Genomic DNA, 15,946 nt, shown 5'->3' on the forward strand with positions numbered 1-15,946 from the left:
CCAGTTAGATGGGTCCGCCCCAGGCGCCTGATGGATCCTGATGGGTTCCAGATGGAGCTTGGGCCATTTCCTGAGGAGCTAGCACATGACTCGGCCGAGGATCTGGTAGCCACCTGGGATCGGGCGGCTGGTGGGGCCTTGGACCGAGTCGTGCCTTTGCGGCCTCTGACCCAGTGCCAATCCCGGGCGGCTCCTTGGTTTACTGAGGAGCTGAGGGAAATGAAGCGCCGGAAAAGACGCCTGGAGAGCGGTTGGAGGGCCAGTCTTGCTGAATCTGATCGAACACTGGTAAGGTTGCATATTAAGGCCTACCTAGTGGCGATAAAGACGGCAAAGTTTAATTACTTTTCTGCCTCTATTGCGTCATCAGGGAATTGTCCGGCTGCCCTGTTTAGGGTGACCCACTCCCTGCTCCATCCGGGAGTGCAGGAGGATCCCTTGGAAGGCAGGGCAGAGGATTTCGGACAATACCTGTATGACAAAATCGCTCAGATCCGGGGGGGATTTGGACTCTGACTGGGTAGATCAGGGCAGGGTGGCGAGGAATAGTCTTGAGAATGTTACCTGGGAGGAGTTTGATGCTGTGACTCCCAATGATGTGGACAGGATTTTGGGGAGACTTAGTGCGGCCACATGTTTACTGGACCCGTGTCCCTCCTGGTTGGTTCTGGCTTCCCGGGAGGTTACACGAGGCTGGCTCCAGGGTGTTATCAACGCTTCGTTGAGTGAGGGTCACTTCCCCGCTGCCTTGAAAGAGGCGGTGGTGAAGCATCTCCTCAAGAAGCCGTCCCTGGATCTGGCAATATTGGCCAACTACCGTCCTGTCTCCAACCTTCGCTTCATGGAGAAGGTTGTTGAGAGTGTGGTCGCGCGACAGTTTCCACAATTCCTGGAGGAAACATCTTATCTAGATCCGTTCCAGTCGGGTTTCAGGTCTGGGCACAGCACGGAAACGGCATTGGTCGCGTTGGTTGATGATCTCTGGAGGGCTCGGGACAGGGGTTGTTTCTCTGTTCTGGTCCTGTTAGATCTCTCAGCGGCTTTTGATACCATCGACCATGGTATCATGCTGCACCAGCTGGAAGAGTTGGGAGTGGGAGGCACCGTGTTGCGGTGGTTCTCCTCCTTTCTCTCCGACCGGTCGCAGTTTGTGTTGGCAGGGGGGCAGAGGTCGACCTCGAGGCCTCTCATCTGTGGAGTGCCACAGGGATCGGTCCTCTCGCCCCTTCTGTTCAACATTTATGTAAAGTCGCTGGGCGAGATCATTCGTGTCTTCGGGGTGAGATACCACCAGTATGCTGATGACACCCAGCTGTACATCTCCACCCCAGGCCACCCCAACGATGCCCTTGAAGTGATGTCCCAGTGCCTGGAGGCTGTGCGGATCTGGATGGGGAGGAACAGGCTCAAGCTCAACCCTTCCAAGACTGAGTGGCTGTGGCTCCCGGCATCCCAATATAGTCAGTTGACTCCATCACTGACTATTGGGGGTGAGTCTTTGGCCCCCACAGAGAGGGCTCGCAATCTGGGAGTCCTCCTGGATATGCAGCTATCCTTGGAGGAACATCTGACTGCTGTAACCAGGGGGACCTTTTGTCAGGTTCGCCTGATTCGCCAGTTGTGGCCCTTTCTTGATTGGGATTCCCTGTGCACAGTCACTCACGCCCCGTCACCTCTCGCCTTGACTACTGCAACACTCTCTACATGGGGCTCCCCTTGAAGAGCACCCGGAAGCTCCAATTGGTCCAGAACGCAGCAGCGCGGGTAGTGACGGGAGCAGCATGGCGCTCCCATGTAACACCGCTCCTGCGCGAGCTGCACTGGCTCTCAGTGGTCTTCCGGGTGAGCTTCAAGGTGTTGGTCATCACCTTTAAAGCGCTCCATGGCATAGGGCCTAGCTATCTTCGAGACCGCCTGCTGCTACCGATGACCTCCCATCGACCCGTGCACTCCCACAGAGAGGGCCTCCTCAGGGTGCCATCAGCCAAGCAATGTAGGCTGGTGTCCCCCAGGGGGAGGGCCTTCTCTGTGGGGGCACCTACCCTCTGGAATCAGTTTTCCCCAGAGATAAGGAGAATCCAAGACCTCAGTGCCTTCCGCCGTGCCCTTAAAACCCACTTTTTCCAGCAAGCCGAGCTGGCTTAAGAAGAAATTTTTAAATGTTTTAATTGGTTTGTGATTTTTAATTTTTGGGCCAAATTTATATATATTTTAATTGTTTTTTAATATTTGTATTTCATGTTCTTAATTCTGGCTGTACACCGCCCTGAGTCCTCAGGGAGAAGGGCGGTATATAAATTGGAAATAAAATAAAAATAAATAAAATAAATAGCAAGTGGAACTGCCACAACTCTGTTGTAATCATTGTGTTATGTGATGTCATGCTTTACAACTGCATTGGTTAATGACAGAGTTGACAGTCCCAATTACCATCAATAAATGAAGACCACCTATACTTCATAATTCATTTCTGTACTTCTATTATTATAATAATAGTTTCTCTATTATTACTTTTCTAGAATATTTATTCAGTTTGTCTTTGCACATGTAAACACAAAACTGAAAGTAGATTTTTAAGGTTTCTATTGCTTTTTCTACTTCCAAATTTTAAAAAAGTAATCTATATTCTTCTAAAACTATATATTCTTATATTCTTATATAGAAGTAAATAAATGTTTTATGAGATATCAATATGCTAGTGAATCACCGAAATGTAATTAACTTAATCTTGTCTATTATTTTTCAAAGCAGAAAAGAAATTGAAAACTACAGATATGTAATAAAATCACATTTCATTAAATTTACCACAAATAATAATCAAGCACCATATTTGCATAGTAGTACCTCATCTGTCCATGAATGAATTACAATGCTAATGAAAAAAATCATATCATGCAACATTTTTAGGCCACGCATACCTTTGCATACAGTAACTGTTTAAAAATTACTGGGCATTTTTAATAGAAATATAGACGTAACCTTCTGCCACCCTTCTTTTTCCTTCCTTCTCCTTTGATGATGAAGCATATTTGGAATTTGGCTGTTCATGAACTGCAATGCTTTTCTGAGGGTATAGTTTTTGTTACTCTATATGTAAAAATTAAAGAATATGTGCATTCTTTTGAGTTTAAACTGAAAAAATTAGGTTCTTTGATTCTGTTTATAGAGTCCATGATTCTTCCATGGCCAATTTGCAGAGACCATAATTCTGTGTTGTCATTAATACAGAGGAGAATAAAGTGTAAGTTAAATGCTTTGCTGTTATTTCATTATTCCAGAGCAAAATATGCAATTAAAAAGTTTTCAATATTTCTTCTACTGGTGATATTATTGCATCACCTCTTTTACTTATATGTGGTTTACAAATTGGGACTTGTGAGTTATACTCATGATCCACAAGGAATTTTCTACTTTTGCTACAGTTATAGAGTGATTGGTTAACTAAATTTGGTTCAGCTTTATTTAAATGCTTTTATTGATTATAAACTGACTTGTTCCTTTTACTTATAGATTGTTTATAAAAACTGTATAAACAAAGTAACAACTAAATAAATAAATGTCATAATTGTTTGAACTATTCACAGTTACATCACTAATAATCAGTGATGAGTGATCAGGAATAATTGTTTCTTATTACTTGTGACAATTATATGAAGCTTATATGAAAGAAATTAAGAAAATAAGCCGATTACTATATTATATTTAGAAATATAACTTATAAGCTGAGTCTTCAGCGGTATATACATCATTATGCATTTTATTTTCCTTTCTAATTTTTTTTATATTGTGATTTACTTTCAGCTTTCTGGATACCTGTCCAAATCCCTCTCAACTGAGTGACATTTGGCACATGATCAATATTAGCTCACAATATACAATATTTCAGCTTATAATGAAGTAAGGAAAAGCAGCATATGCAGACTAAATTGAAGTTGCTGGAAAAGTGACTATAATAATTGGTCTCTCAAAACATTATTTCTTATTTCAAAAAGCTTTACATTCCTCTTCTAATATCAGTAAGTATTCAGTAAATATAGTATCTTCATGGTCCCTTTTCAGCAGAAAACTATGTATCTATATTCCACTTTTACTAATTCAGAGTACCTAGCCAATAGGGAGTAAATAATTATACTTGGAATCTATAAAGATGATGATATCACCAGCTTCACCCAAACAGATTTTGGTAATACATGCTACGTCTGCTCATTAATCCACTACCAAGTCAAGAATGAATATATTGCAGAGAAGCCCGGCATTTACCATAAGTAGCTTGAGGCAAAAGTCTGAATCACGACTGACGCGGTCAATCTGGCGATTGCGTTCAATACAAATTATGGCTTCCTGTCCTTTCCCTTTTCCTCTTTCCCTGCAATGTTTTGTCCAACTTTCCTGCTATATATTCCTTAATCCATCACTACTAGAATTTGCTCCTCTATTCCACTACAGGAGTACAAACTGAGCCTTCCAGCAAATTTACCAAGTCCTGGGTCAACCTGTCACCCTGTTTCAACATAATAATGCTAACCATATTTTCCTCAATCTCTTCTCCATTTCAGGCCTGGGGAAACTGGGAAACAACCAGTGGATCTTTCGAGAGGGATTGTTTTCCCTGCAACTACATCTCCTATTCTCCAGCTTGCTTTCTTCCATATGAATTCTTTCTTCTCAGTCCCTCAACATTCACCTCATACCTTAGTATGAACCTCTTCATCACCACTGTTTAGTATATTCCCACATTCCTGCTAATTTGCTCTGTCAACCCTCTAACCCCAACAACAATCTAAGTTTATATTTTACAAAGCCATGCTGAAAAGGGAACAAACGGTTAATATATTCCAGAAATATATAGTTTTAAAAAGGAACAGAAAATATTAAAAGAACATAATATTAGTTAAAGATTGGTTACAAAAAGAGGGGGAGGGTATTAAAACTGGAACAGTCATTACATCTGAAACAAAAATAGTTTACAAAAGGAAATAAGTTTTACTTTTGCTAATTTAGCAGCAAAAATGTAGAAAGTTCTATCAAAATACTTAATATTTTATGAAATAGTGATAGTTTGACTAATTTAATATATAGCTTTTGGATAAAAGTTTTTAATATAGTTTAACATCCACAAACTTTCTACCGAAAATGAAATTAACTGCAAATGAGTAAAATAGTATCCATTATAAGGACTTCAATTCAAAACACACAGTAATTGGATTAAGAAATTATTTACACCATACATAATGAATTCACTTCCACAAGATCTAGTGATGATCACCAACTTGGATGACCTTAAAAAGTGATTAATTGAATTTGTGAATGGCTACTAGTCAAAATAGCTATAATTACATCCAATATCAGAGAAAATATTCTTATCATCAATTAATGAGAAATATGAATAATATGTTGCTCTCATAATGGGATTTTCATTAACATTTCTAAAGAATGATAAAAAGTATATTTTCAGTTATTATATAATAAGATAAAACATCTAAAATATTTGAAGCTTGTTAGAATACATAAGCACTTTTATGAGATCAATAATATATTTCATACCTTTTAATAATCATAATTTAACTTCTATAAATAAAATGGATATAGTAGCTCATTTTGAACAACCAAGTTATGATGACTTTGCTAAAGATTTAGAAGTCATGACCTGAACTGTTAAATAAGCTGTTTTCTGTTTAGCAACAGATGTTTTCTGTTGCTACAGCTTTATAGATATAAAAAAATATAACTAACATTTTTGTAACAGCAAAGTATATCTCTATGAAGTCAGCTAATATTTTTAAGAGCAATTGATTTATTTATAAAAACAGCAAATCAAAATCTATTTGAATTGCAAAGGGAATGATGATTATACAAGTTTATATACATTATAATGGAAATAACTGGTATATGTTAACAGTTTCTGTTTATTTATATGTAATCAAGTTTTACTTTCCTTAGAAAAATTGTTTTAAAAAGATGGCCATTTCTACAAGATAATAAAGCAGCATTTTTTAAAATCAAGAATGTTTGACAATGCCTTCTTACTCTTAATTTATTCCAACTACACAAAATTTTCTTGAGACATTTCACTATCAAAAACCTACATTTAATTTTGTGCAAAGTGGTTTTCACAGAAGGCTGATTTAGCTTGTAAATAATCCACCATTTTACAAAACTAGGCTATATTGTCATTAATTTACATTTTGTCAAAACTTTAGAACATGTGGGTTAAGGTAATGAAAAACTCCATTTTTAAAAGTATTTTCTGTTTTCAAAATAAATAAATCTGTACTAAAATCAGATATTGTAGAGTAATTGACAACTATAACTATGGACAAAGTCAGTTATTTGGTAATATTTAGTGAAAATAAGAAGCTGAATAGGAAAAAAAAGGAAAAGGCACCTTTACTATCTGTTTTCTTTCTATTATAAACAATTTCCAGAATTGTTAGCTTTACAAGGTTACTACCTAATGCCATGAACACATAAAATACCTCTGCATATGGGGCCAAGGAAGGCAGGTTGAAGTCTCCCAGGTTACAGGTACTCAGAAACATTGAGTGCCACCTGGTGGTATGTTTTATCTATGATGGTGCTCAGAAATACTCTTCTTTCTAAAATTCAGCTGAATGAATTTCAGCACAGAAAGGGATGAATGGGTATATAATTCTTTCTCCAAGGAATTTTGCCACCTGTGGTACTTTCTAGTATAAAACAGGTTTATTCTCATAAGCGTTTTAAATAAATATATGTTTGGAACAGTTGAAGGAAATCTATATTTAAAACATTGTAATTGATTCATCCATCCTGCTGTCTCAATTATTTCGAAGCTTTGATGAATTTTAAAAAGTGCTTTTTAGAGCTATGTTCTGTAGTGTTTTATTTAAAGCATTTTATTATATTTTATTTTGTGTTTGTTTATGAGTCACTATAATAATGAATATTGCCACCCAGTGCAAATGGCTGGAAAGTTTAAAAATCCTATAGGAATTCGCCATATCTATGTAGAATTAATATTTTGTATTGGATCGGGAAGCAGCTAATCCAAAAAATTATTACTGAAGGTCTTGTGTTTTCTGACTGAAGGTTGTCCTACTAAGCATATTTGGGGAATAGTTAATTCAAGTAAAGAAAATATGAATTGCTACTACAGAATGAAGCTTGAACTCTTAGAGGAGCTGTGAGAGTTCTGTGGTCCTGTATTAATATTAAGAGTTGTGTGGGACTGCAATGAGTAGAGGCTAACTGTCAACAAATTGCAGACAAGCTGTATTTCAGTGACACTAAAGGGATACAGTTCCAACATAACAACATTTTCTTTACATACTGAATGTCTGAGGCTGAATTTGTGATATAGCACTGAGAGAGATTTAATATAAGGGAGCTTCTTTATTTCAGATGGTCATTGTTTAGAAATAACTTTCAACTTTTGACATTTGGAAATTCTATCATTAAAATGCCTGCCATATCTGCTATTCTATTTAATACAGAAATTAAAAAGAAATAGTTGTATATAACATTCAGGTTATGATCAGCATTATAACATTTCAACATTCACAAAAGTTTAGTCTTAAGAATTTTAGAGTGCTATTTAAATTTTTCTTCGTAGTTTTAGTTCCAAAACTTGATTTTAAACATTTGTAAATATTATTAAGAATGCATTGTCCAACATCTTTCCAACACCTTTGATAAATAGTTTATAATTAAATGAAAAATTCAGCTCAGCCACAATCATCTACTGTTTGCCATCATTAATCTTTGGGATAATTTAAAAAAAACTGTACTTTTAAATCACAATGAAACCACAGGTTGTCCTCAATTTAGGCTCACAATTGGAACCTGAACTTTGTGGCTAAGTGATACAGTCATTAAGTGAGTTGTCACATGACCAGACCCAATTTTGTAACTATTTTTACCATAGTCATTAAGCAAATCACATGGTTGTTAAGTGAATTTGGCTTCCCAAAGTCCCAAATTGACTTTGCTCACATGACTGCAAGACCATGCATCCATTGTAAATGAAAGCTGGTTGCCAAGTTCCCAAATTCTGATCATGTGACCGCAGTGATATGAGCAACATGTTCAAGGACAGGTCATAAGTCACTTTTTTTAGGTCAGAACTTTGAACTGTAATTAAACAAATGGTTGTAAATTGAGGATTACCCATAAAATTATTTATCAAGCTTGGATTATTTCTATTGAAATACTACTATCCTGATATGAAGACAATATTCAAATTATGATCAAACATAGTTAGGATAATTAAACGTTTATAAGAAAGTACTGCTGGAATATAATTCTATATCAAATTATTTTTAAAGTAAAATTTATTGAAAAAACACAACTTTGTTTCTTCACCACCACCACCCCCGAATTTTACATTATAGTTCAGAAAAAAGATCAAACATAGGAATAATTCCTCTTTTTAAGTATAAAGGATAGTTAAAAACTTCTCAGATTTGGAGGAATCAATGCTGGAAGAAAAAAATTTGCTATGTTAGTTTTATATCCTACCTTTTGTTCAGGAGCTTAATAATAATAGGGTAATAATAGCGTCCGTCAACCCATATTTCCTACAATATAACTGTGCAATAGGTATTGCCTAAAGAATATGTCTGACCCCAAATCACGCAATTAGTTTTCTTAACTAAGGATAAATCTAAAATGGTTTCTCTGTTTTCCCTGGTACTTGTCTAGTACCCTACCCATTAGACCACAATGGTATATTTTAAGAGATGCTTGTTGATTTAACAATTAATTAAACATAGATTGTGGCATTGATGAAAACATGAACTGGACTAAACAAAAATATAATTAGAAGATTTATCAAGAAAATTTGATAACATATATTTAGCTGGTAAAAAAATTAAAACCAAAGAGCATACATTTGGTAGATTTATTTTATATTAAGTTGAATGCTAACTTTACATAGCCTTATATATTTTAATACAAAAGATGGTTAAAACTGTTCACTTACTGTTTAGATGGAAATGATTAAGAAAGCATGATGTAGAGGTTTCACATGCTCAGGTTGTCTTTGAAGATTTATGAGATCAGAAGGCTGCCGTGTTCCTCTTCTCAGGAGCACCTGTACTCCTGAGTGCTTCTGAATGAGAAGAGAAGTTAGGTCATCTCCCTCTGTATTGACTGCAGCATCTGGATAAAAAAAAGAGCCTGGAACTTTTCATCTGTCCCCTGTCAATGATAGTTTTAAATTAGTCATATATTATAACCTACGTTGCTGGGTGATGTGACATTTAATTATATCTTTAAGCAGTTTGGAATATTTTAATTGCCCCAAATTTTTTAGGAGGATGCAATATGGTGTCAAAATCCAAAGAATTGTTTTTAAAAATAACCAATCCACTTACCTGATAAGAGGATTATTTGTCAGATTCGACTGAGCAGTTCTGAGTTTGTAGAACCTTTTTAATAATGCAATTAAGAAAAATAATAAAATATATTGATAGGCCTACATAGTGCAGATGCTTCTGTGTTTTACTTGGCCAATATGGGTAGTTTTAAATGTAACTAATTAATTTGATCTGGAACATGAAAAGAGCGCCTGAGGAAGAATTAATGAATTAATTGCTTTTAATATATAATTGTAAATTGTTTTCTAGGTCATAATTATTTTGATAATCCCCAACAGAACATTTTTGAGAATGATCTGTACCTAGACCTACTTTTATTTTGATTTTATTAGACATTAGAAAGAAGTAGCATCTGACACAATTTTCAGACTCTGTATTGCCCTGTGTAGAGAAAAGTCAGAGAATATTAATTGTCCTTCCAATCCCGGTTGATGCTAATGGGTTTTAAATTGTTTAACTGTAAGCAAAGTACTATTGATTACAGTGGTTACTTTATCTTGCTGCATCCATTTTAATTTTAGGCTCTAGTGCTCACATTATGAATAACATACATACCAAAACTCTAAGCAAACTGGTTGGTTGCCGGCTTCATAATATTTAAAAGAAATCATCTCTCCAGGTTTGTGCATGGGAGAATTTTAAACATACCTTTAATAAGACATGAAAGAATGCCTGTTTATTTCTAGCCTATATATGTTTGTTTAAAAAAAATAATACCAAATGTCTTGTAATATTATATCCTATTTCAAGATTTGCTTTTATTGATATAAAAATGTTGTTCTGGAAGCAGTGTTATATAAAATAATGTATGTGAGATTTGATTATCAAATTTCCTTCCTTCCTGCTTTATTTTGATTGGAGAAAGAAAGGAGAGAGTGAAAGGAAGTACTTCATTTATTCAAATAGGTAAGGTCTGTAGCTTATCCATGCTGTGCTATTACACTGTTGTAAAGCTGATTGAATCCCACTTGATTCTTGCAAAATGGTTCCTGGGCTACATTCATATAGTACTCTGAACTAACAATCTTGTTTAATGATTAATGAATCAGTCACATGACTCTTTATCATAAATAACAAGGGCCACTTTTCAAAACACCAAAATGAGTGTCATGCTTAGAAAAGTTGAGGAAATAGTGATAGCATATATGTTTGTTAAGCAACCTGTTAGCTAAGTATGTTGTATCAACACAACCATAAGATTGATTCTATATTTCTCAGACTAGCCAACTAGCCCCAAATGTGTTTCCAAGTTTGCGTTCAATAGGAAACTATAGTAACCTAGATTCTGTGAAAAATTAATCAGTTCTGACTAAAATTACAAATACTCTTCTGACAACTTAAGCTGTAATGGTTCACATTTTAGGAATGCTTAAATATTTTTAATAGTTGCTTTTTATGAAATGGGTGGCTATATAAATGTGATTAATAAAATAAATAAATATTGCACCAACTTCTGTTCACTAATTCAGTGCAATTTATACTGCAAAGAATTTGTGGACGAAACACAGCTGATTTGTTTTTAGTGTAAGTTTACATGAGTGTTTTAAAAAATATTTCCCTAAATAGCAGTTCTTATTTCACAAATGTTAAGAATATATTCCTTTTAATTAATAAATTAAAGTAAAGTTAATTTTATAAAAATTATAATGAGTTTGTCCATTGTTCTTTATGAGCTGGAAGACAATAGTAGTAAAATACAAAAATGTCATGTGTATAATTTATTTCAATGACTATGCTGTTGTTCATTCACATTTGCCTTTCATTATTCTAAATTATTCTTATTTTCTATAATTCCACAAGTGAATCTTGATTTATTTTACTAAAAGCAGGCCAAGCTTTGAATAGTGCTCATCTAGGAATGACATATGAGTCATACCAAGCAGCATTCTTAATTATGTATTAAAAAAATCACTGTAGATTCTAGAACCAAGCTTTAAAGTTTATATTTGGTTAATATACGTATATGGATTTATGTAACCATCAGTTTGTTGTAAAGAAATGTAATACCATGTATATGAAGTTTTCTGTGTTGATATTGTCAATTAATTGACATTAAAGTACTTAAAACAGTTTTACTCTTGTAGTCATATTTGTTTCAGGTTTTTTTTACTGTAGTAATTGGCAGACATTGAGAAGAAAAGGAATGAGAATGAGAAAGATTTACAAGGAGTATGCTGTAGATTTTGGCTGTTGCCACAATCCAGAGCTACATAAAGTGAACTCACAATGCTCAGGAATTTTTTTCCCAGCTTCCTTTTCCAGTGGCAAAACCTTTACATAATTGTAATCCATGTCATTGCAAGGAAATTTCTATCCAAAGTATTTATCAGTCTCTGCCTTTTCATAGAAGTACTGTCCACATGTGCACGGAGTAGTACATTTCAGGCCAGAGAGGATGTTCTGTGGTGAAACTGGTTTTCAGTTTGAGAAATTGGGAAAATGTAAGGCCTGGGACAATAAACAGGTAGTGGCAATCAAAATGGCAAATCATCAGATTCCAAGATCATTAGCCAAAGTTCAAAAAAGCAAGAAGTAGGCAAGGTTATCTAGTACAGGCAAACAGGTGATGTATTCTGAAACAAAAAAAGGAAGATGAGCAGGATATGACATAGCAAAAGAAATCCATGGAGAGCCAATTTAACAAGTTGTTTATATTAGAGAACTAAGCCTGATGTTTCAATTATAGAGGACATTATAACTGGTATTCCAAGTTGGCTCTCAAGCAGGACTAATAAGAATCAGTTTAATTTCTTGATATTATGTGTCCTGAAATTCAAAGCAAGATTGTGATCCAAAAGTGCCCTTTGTAAGATTTCTGTAACCAAGTAGAAAATCCAATTTATAATATTTTTGGACTCATTTAAACTGTACTAAAATACTTAATCTGCCTCTGCCTCTACTGTATAATATTATACATTTTAAGCATGAGAAAATAATCTATATTATGTAATATCTTGTATTATATTAATACCTAAGTTTTGGATCTTTCTGTTAGATGGATTTTACTGTTGTTCCTTTTTTGATATTTCATACAAATCTGATTGTGTGAATAACTGTTAAAGAATCAGTATGGCATAATTTTTTTTCATAGGTTACTCAGGTTACATGTTTTATTCTTCCTATTCACATTGGGCTGTGTGGGCAGTGGCTCGTCTTTACTTCATCTTCGTAAGTGAATAGATTATATATTTAGCTGTTCATCTGTTCTTCACATAATGACAAAAAAACCCATGTTCTCAGTAATTTCACAATAATTTAGGTGGCCTTGGAATCAGTTCTTTCTTTCCCACAATGTGTTCCTAAATTATATATATTGAACTACAGCTGCCATATTTCCCATTCAGAAGAAACAGTGCATCTATGTCTGCAAGGTGCCATACATGAAGAAGGTTGCAACATTTAAAAGCAATAAATGATACAAAAATCAGGAACTCAGAGTTTAATTATTAGAAAAGGCAATGATATAGATACATCCACTTACAATTTAATTGTAAGTAAGGGCAATGATATAAATATCTCTTAATTTATATGCTGTAAACTTCTACATAGTACAGCTTAATTTGAGCCCATCAAAATAATGAGGTATCATAATTACTAGAACCTTAAATATTCCCCAATTTTTCTTTTCCCATTCTATCCAGATTTTAAAAACTACAAATGATGTTTATTATACCAATACTTTAATTTGGATTACAATTGAATTGATCCTGTTTTACTGAACTCACAGGATGAATAATAGTTTTGTGAGGTTGGAGGTCATGGCAAAGTGGTTTAAACAAAACCAAATTTAGTATTTATCACATATTTTTCTTATAATACTATACAATGTTTTTGCATTATTGCTACCTCAGGCCAAAGAATCATTAATTGTCTTTCATTAGATTTAATAGACTATAAAGTTGATTTTGATGTTTTTTGCTCAGTATCTGCAATTTGTATTGTATTTGTATTGTAGATTCCATCAAAATGAAATGGATTTTTTGTGGCAAACTTTAGTCCAGCATAGAAACTTTCTAGTTAGTTGCCCACTTAGAAAAGTCCATGCAGAAGCTGTAAATCTTTAAATATGCAATTCAGCTATTCAGATTGTATCTATGTAGACACTGGAAGTCAAGGGGGGGAGGAGAAGAAAGGGAAGGAGGGGAGACAAGGGAAGAAGGAAGGAAAGGAAAGGAAAGGAAAGGAAAGGAAAGGAAAGGAAAGGAAGTGGGGAAGGGAAGGGGAGGGAGGGAGGGAGGGAGGAAGGAAGGAAGTCCATTCATCTTGTTTCTGATCTTTTTCCTTCCATATTTTACAGAATTAGAGCTTTCTCAAGAGAGTTACGTTTTTGCATATTGTGTCTGAAATAAGATAACTTGAGTCTAGTCATTTATGCCTTGAATGAGAACTCTGGTTGATTTGTTTGATCATTTTTAATTTATTTTCTTGACTGTTCCCTGGTATTCGCAGAAATCCTCTTCAAGATTAAGTGTCCATTATAATAAAGTTAATAAGGACTAAATTGCCAAACAATAGATGAAGAGGATTGAAAAGGAAGACTGAGAAAGCCTTGTTGAATGGAATTGACAAGATTCTCAGAAAACAAAAAGCAAAGAAATGTAGATGGATGTGGTGGATTCAAGGACAGTTTGCAAGGATAGAAAAATATGGAAAGAGCCTCAAATTGATGGTTTTGAATTATCTACTTTGAAACTTCTTTTTGTGTTGATAAATATATTATAATTATCTTGAATTATAAGGCAAGAGAATCACATTGGGACATGCAGAAGATCGGGTTGTTACCCAATACGATGATGGAAATTAATAATCCTGATGAAACCCACAATTATTATTATATGGAATATAATTATAATGTCACTCGGGTGGTTGTTTTTACTTTTATATATATAAGAAGATGTTTACTACTGATGGGGGCAGATATGATTGGAGATCTTGAATAAACTGTTGCATCAGCAAGCTATGTTACCCTATTATGGATGTTGGTTTTAACAATCCAGTGGAAAGACTTCAAGAAGATATTATATGGACTATAAATTTAAAGTTATTGTCTTTTCTTTTTTTATTTAGATATAATGGAATATATATATATATATATTTTTAAGTAGTGTGGGCAGTGAATTAAAGATATCAAGAATTGTTGTGTATGGTAAATTTGTAAGACAGTGGGTGAATAAGCTAGCTACAGACTGATTAGTTTAAGAAAAGGGATTTTTAAGTGATACATTTAGGGGAGTGGAGGAAATGGATAGAGTGGAATAAATGTTAAATTAGATTTTATGGGGAGCCCGCTTTGAAATGTTATTAAAGTAGGACTTATCGTATAGTTTTAAAGTGGAAGGTGGTTTTGAATTGTTGCAATAATGTATAGATATAAAACACTATTATGCTAAATTAGAAGTTATTTTATAATAGTTATAGTATAATGTGTTTGTTTTTTTTTTGTTTTTTTCTCTTCTTCTTTTCTGAAATGTATGGATAAAGGGGGATTTATAATACTTTTAGTAAGTAAAGGTCAGTATTTTGAGGAGGGAGTAAGTAATCTGTTATAAATTAGGGTTTTTTTTTGTTACGAAGAAGTCACAGGGGGGGAAGGGGGGGAGGGGGGGTTAGGGAGGGGGGGGAGGGGGGGGAAAAAGGGGGAAAAATTTGTATTTGAAAACCTTTTCAATAAAAAAAAAAAAAAAAGAAAAATATGGAAAGGTTGTAGAGCAGAGGTGTCAAACTGAAGGCCCGGGGGCCGGATCTGGCCCGTGGGGCCACCCTGGAAACAGCAAAGGATTGGCCCGCGGTGCTTCTGCCAGTGAAAATGGGCTCCCAAGCTCCGTTTTCACTGGCAGAGGGTTGCAGGAGGCCGTGGCAGCCAAAAAAAGGAACTCAGGAGCCCATTTTCACTGGCAGAGCGCTCAAGCCACCACAGACACCTCCAACAGGAGAGATGTCGAGCTGGCCACACCCATCCTGGCCACACCCACCCCGGCCCCACAAACAGAACCCTGATGTGGCCCTCAATGAGTTTTACACCCCTGTTATAGAGGATAGCATTTGTGTAACCTGGTTCTACTTTTGTTTCCATTTTTTTTCTTTAATTTCTGGGCTATGTCCTATTTTTTGTCTACATTCTGCTAAATGTTTTTTAAGCCAATAGGCTTTTGTGTGTGTATTGTGTGCGTTGTGTATTGTATTTCAGAAATATTTGGAGAGCGGGATTTGTACCTTACAGCCATGAGAGATGGAATGCACTCAAGCAACAACATTCAATAACCACCTTAGGCATTTCATTTTCCATGCTATAAATGAGCACATGACATGTATCTGTGCTGGGTATATATATTGCTGTTATATGTAGATACGGATGAGCTTATATCCACATTTATTTCCTCCTATGTTAATCAGAGAAATTAGAAAACTTCTTGGTTTCACTCACAAGGTTAGTTACAGAGTTGTATTGAACAAAGCTCCTTGAACAGGATGGTTTTATTCACTGAACATAAAAGGGAACACCCCATTCTTGCAGTCCTCAATCTCCATATAACTTACTCAGGAACATAGAGGAGAACTTTTACCAAAAATAATTATTCTTACACTTTTTA

The 15,946-nt window shown here is 35.1% G+C and overlaps 1 protein-coding gene and 1 long non-coding RNA gene across 4 annotated transcripts in view; one reads left to right on the forward strand and one right to left on the reverse strand.

The window, feature by feature from the left end:
- The window catches only part of LOC117672669 (uncharacterized), a 150,063-nt gene extending 140,602 nt beyond the window's left edge, over window positions 1–9,461 (reverse strand). For both annotated transcript variants that reach the window (XR_009620186.2, XR_009620187.1), the window contains exons 1-2: window positions 9,354–9,461; window positions 8,960–9,177 (exon numbers count right to left, since the gene is read on the reverse strand). This is a non-coding gene — a long non-coding RNA (uncharacterized LOC117672669). The remainder of the gene's footprint in view (window positions 1–8,959; window positions 9,178–9,353) is intronic.
- DLGAP1 (DLG associated protein 1) overlaps window positions 1–15,946 on the forward strand; it is a 274,487-nt gene that overhangs the window by 162,412 nt on the left and 96,129 nt on the right. The window lies entirely within an intron of this gene.

This window comes from Pantherophis guttatus, chromosome 3 (assembly GCF_059756535.1).
Source record: "Pantherophis guttatus breed Tessera chromosome 3, ASM5975653v1, whole genome shotgun sequence".
Taxonomy (NCBI): domain Eukaryota; kingdom Metazoa; phylum Chordata; class Lepidosauria; order Squamata; family Colubridae; genus Pantherophis; species Pantherophis guttatus.